The sequence below is a fragment of the Cynara cardunculus genome (genome assembly GCF_001531365.2).
Source record: "Cynara cardunculus var. scolymus isolate 2C chromosome LG 13, CcrdV1, whole genome shotgun sequence".
NCBI lineage: Eukaryota > Viridiplantae > Streptophyta > Magnoliopsida > Asterales > Asteraceae > Cynara > Cynara cardunculus.
Genome location: NC_037540.1, coordinates 35890372 through 35895575, shown reverse-complemented (window position 1 = coordinate 35895575; position 5204 = coordinate 35890372).

Below are 5204 nucleotides of genomic sequence, written 5' to 3'. Positions count from 1 at the left end.
ATTTTTTTCTTCCCAAAATACCCGTTTCATCATTGTTCACTATGCCTCATTAAAACTCAAATTTTAAAATTTATTTATTTTTATTAATCTTAACCGTTGATTATAGATTTGGATGGCCAAGATCAGTTAATAAGGTTAACACAAAAATGATGGTTAGCATTTGATCTTGGCCCTATATATATATATATATTTCAAACGAGAACTCATGTGATTTGCAAAAACGCGAGAACAACTTATTAACCTCATATTGTGATAACAATAAAAATTAAAAGATCTTTTAAATTAAAACAATTAAAAAAAATTGAGAGGCGAAAGGGTAATATTGAAATTCAAAGTGATAAAACTTTAAAAACACGATCACACTAAACCCAATAATTTGGATAACATAATGGGCTATTATAGTTATCGCTTATTTCAACACGATATGGTGTGATTTGGGTGTGATAATCATGTGATTGTCACACAATTATCACAAGGATTCCGTTCGGCTAGGGTTAACTTAGGAAAACGACTACCGATTTGGTGTGATATGGGTGTGATAATCATGTGATATTAATATCATAACATCGCACTCGATTTGATCATGGTTTCGATCGGTTAGGGTTAGACAATCACACATTTAACACAACGATTACTCATGGTTTCGATAGGTTAGGATTAGACAATCACACATTTATCACAACGATTACGGGCAAAATCCACTAAACGATTTGGTGTGATAATCATGTGATATCACTATTATAACATCACTTGTGCACTGAATTTGATCATGGTTTCGATCGGTTAGGGTTAGACAATCACACATTTATCACAACGATTACTCATGGTTTCGATGGGTTATGGTTATACTCGATTGATCATGGTTTCGATAGGTTATGGTTACACAATCACACAATTATCACAAGGGAAGAGAAGAAAGTGGAAACGAACGTACAGGAAAAAAAGGGATAACTATAATCAATTAAAATAAAATAAAATAAAATTATAAAAATTACTTAATTACATTACTGCCCTTATTAATTTATTTATATTTAATATAAGTTAATTTATTAATTAAAAAAAATTTAGGTTGTTGGGTTGTTGGGTTGTTCTCGTAAACCACAGAGGTTCTCGTTTGAACCTCCACCTATATATAAGAGAACCGGAGAGCTATAAAAACTAGATGAAAAAACATATTATAAAATGATGTCAAATTAAAGATAATAAAGTGATTCATTTTTTTTGCAATTTGTTTTACTCCAATATTCTTGTATTTTCACTAATTTTCAATTTAAAAATTAACAAAAAAATATTTATATTTTTAATAATGGTGGTTATAACTATTTTTTAATCACATCTGTTGGATCATCTCAACCGAACGATTTGAATGAATTCTTTGGTTTTTTCTTTTTTTAGGATTTTTTCTCAATCTCATCCTTGCATATATGATATATATAATAGATATATACTATACATATTATATTATTTTTATTGTAAAAAAAAGTAAGTAAAAAATAGAAAAGACCATATTACCCTTGATTTAACGAAACCTTTGCTATAAAGATGTTTAGTCAAGAGATACAATATGTAACAAAAGTGAAAACACGATAATGATATATATATATATATATATATATATATATATATATATATGGATGTTATTCTACACTCTTTGTCATTCATACACCTTATACAACCCTCATCTCAACCATTCAATTTTTAATCAATTAATTGTTTCCTAATATAAAGTATTAATCATAATTAATAAACTCTATCCATATTCCATAAATATTCAAATCATAATAAATGAACTCCAATCATTTCTATAAATATCTCAATTAATTGGGTTGCAAAGGTTGTACAAATGCACAAGGTTGTAAAAGAAATATACCCTATATATATATATATATATATATATATATAAAGAGAGAGAGAGAGAGGTTGGTTATTATACAACATTGACATTTGTACAACCAATACAACACAATCTCAATCGTCCATTTCATTTGATTAATATGTGATTTCATAGAAGTTTTTATTGTTTCCTAATATAAAGTATCGATCATAATTAATGAACCATATTCATCTTCCATAAATATATAAATCATAATAAATGAACTCTCATTATTTTCATAAATATCTCAATATATTGGGTTGCATTGGTTATACAAATACGATGGGTTGTATTTGAAACAAACTCTCTCTCTATATATAATTATTTTGTTTAGAGGATCTAAAGTTTTATACAACCACAGGGACCAACTATGCAATTTCTTATAATCTAATACTATATTAACTTGTGTATGCATAATCAAATTTATACTTATTAATGCAATTAAAAACAACATAAAGAATCTTCTTAGTAAGGACACGTTTACCAAACACTTACCCGGATAAGCGTTTACCAAGTCACACTACATTAACGGATAAATATGGTAAGGACCAAGAATCTTATCTGGTAAGAACGAGACAAGAATAAAGAGTCTTACCCAGTAAATAAAAACGATGACTTTTACCATAGTAAACGCTTACCACGTAAATTGTTGTATACGATACCATTTTGGTGGACTAAAATCTTACCTAATAAGTCAAAGATAGTGTTAAATTTTACTGGTAAGCACTTAACGGGTAAATATTTGGTAAACGGCCCCTAAAATAGAGAATAAAACATTTATTTTCTCTATTTTAAAAAATCTATTTAAAATGCTCTAATTATATTAATTTACCTGATATAAATAACTATTTTATTACCGAATTTACTTCTTCTCATAATCAAGTTGTATGACATAAATAATCAACATAATTAGATATATGATGAACGGAAATAAACAACGGTGGGACTTCACCAACAACATTTTGATCTCTAAAGCACACAAAATCGTATTAATTGTTACTGATATTGTCTCATTTGTTCAGTCTCATCTCTAATAGCAATACAAACGAGAAGAAAATAAAATAGGAGATGTGAGAGTCACCAATCTGAGTAGAAAACGAGAGGACGCCATGTCATTGCCAACTTATCACGTAAAGGTGCTCCTCCCTGTATGTTGTGAGTTCGAGCTTTTTCTTATTTATCGAGATATGCACAATCTAATCCGTACATTCATAGTTAAAAAAAATGAATTACTATGTAAGCATTTTATGACCGTATACCTGAATTTAAGGTAACTCGTAACATTTTACATTATTTTTTATTAAAAAATATATCTATACTATATTATATAACATTTGACAAAAACTCTTAAAAACCATTTTTTATGCACGAAGTACTGTTTATTGATGCATATTACTTAAAATTTAAAATTACAAGTAAATTGTGTATAAGTACAACTTATTAAAGCTCCGTATTTGAATTCGTGTAACTAACTGTAGATAAACATAATCAAATATTGGATAAACATATCATTTTAAATATAAAAAATCTAAAATATAATTAGGATAATTATTGAGTTTTAACAGAATACTTGTTATTATCTTTATAAAAAAAATAATATATTATTATACCTACATTAAATTTGTTTCTTACTAAACCTAAATTAAATTATAATTAAAAAATTGAATTAAAGAAAATTACACCAAGACACAAGAACTTATAAATTATTAATTTGATACTGATATTGATATTTTTTTTCAAAATTTTATGATATTTTCAAATTTATATTTTATTCAAAAATAAAAGCATTGTCACTTTCTCAAAATCACATAAAACCGTATTATATCGACATAAAAAAGGAATAAAAATGAGTGATAGATGCTTTGAAATCTATAAACAAGATTAGAATCAAAATCAAGCAAATGGTAGAAATTATAATGCAAAATTAAAAATGAAACCAAGGATGATGACTTGACAACATAAGGTCTGAGTATTTCTTAAATCTTGAAAGAAGATTAACTTTCATTATCTCATATTGGTGTAAAGATGATAGTTGGATGAGAGATGTATAAAAAAGTTATGGATGCTTTGAAATATATAACCATGATTGAAATCTAAGCCAACCAATTGGCAACGTTGACATAGTACTCGAATAATTGAGCAATCTTCATTTATTGAATTGTGGATGAGTTTTGTTTATCCTAATGAAATGATTGACAATGAATGATATATATATATATATATATATATGTGTGTGTGTGTGTGTGAGAGAGAGAGAGAGAGAGAGAAAATAGGTTGAGATGTCTTTAGGCAATTCATGAGGTTGACTCCCTTTAACCGATCCTCTAAACTCATATTGACATGTTGTTGGCACATGTTGACCGACCCTATGAACTCATTGAGTTGGTTCATTTTGGTGAACCCCTTAAAAAGTTAATCTATATAAAAAGCTAAAATAAATAAATAAATTAAATCATATATATATATATATATATATATAGAGAGAGAGAGAGAGAGAGTTTGTTTCAAATACAACCCGTCGCATTTGTACAACCAATGCAACATAATAAAATGAGATATTTATGGAAATAATGAGAGTTCATTTATTATGATTTGAATATTTATGGAAGATGAATATGGTTCATTAATTATGATCAATATTTTATATTATGAAACAATCAAAACTTCTATGAAATCACATATTAATCAAATGAAATGGACAGTTGAGATTGGGTTGTATTGGTTGCACAAATGTCAATGGTTATATAATAACCAACCTCTATATATATACACACCCACACCCACAGCCACACCCACACCCACACCCACACCCACACCATTAATATATCTCAATATCAAATATCATCAATATAATAGAAGAAGAACTAAAGGTGATTATGTGGTGTTGTGAGATTTGAGTATTCATAATTATTCAATTGGTATTGCATTTGGTTATCCACATTGTTGAGAATATGATAAAGTGGAATGACGTGACTATATGAGTTCTGTTATTTTGGTCAACCCTGTAAACATAATACATTAATTATTCTACTTTGCATTTTATTATAAGTAAATTAACCAATTATGGTTCATCTTCATTCTATTACATGATATGTAAAGAAATAAAATTCGTCACCGCACATTTATAAAAGGAAAATCTACAAAGGATGATGTGACACATTGTTAGAGTATAATTCTTTTAAGGGTCCGTATGGTTTGTAGGAATGGAATAGAATTTGGGGGGGGGGGGGGGGGGGGTTTGGATTTAAATCCTTTTCAATCCCTTGCTTGGTATGCAAGATTGTTTGGATTTGAAATTCTAAGATTCTGTTGAAGTTCTTCAAAGATAAGA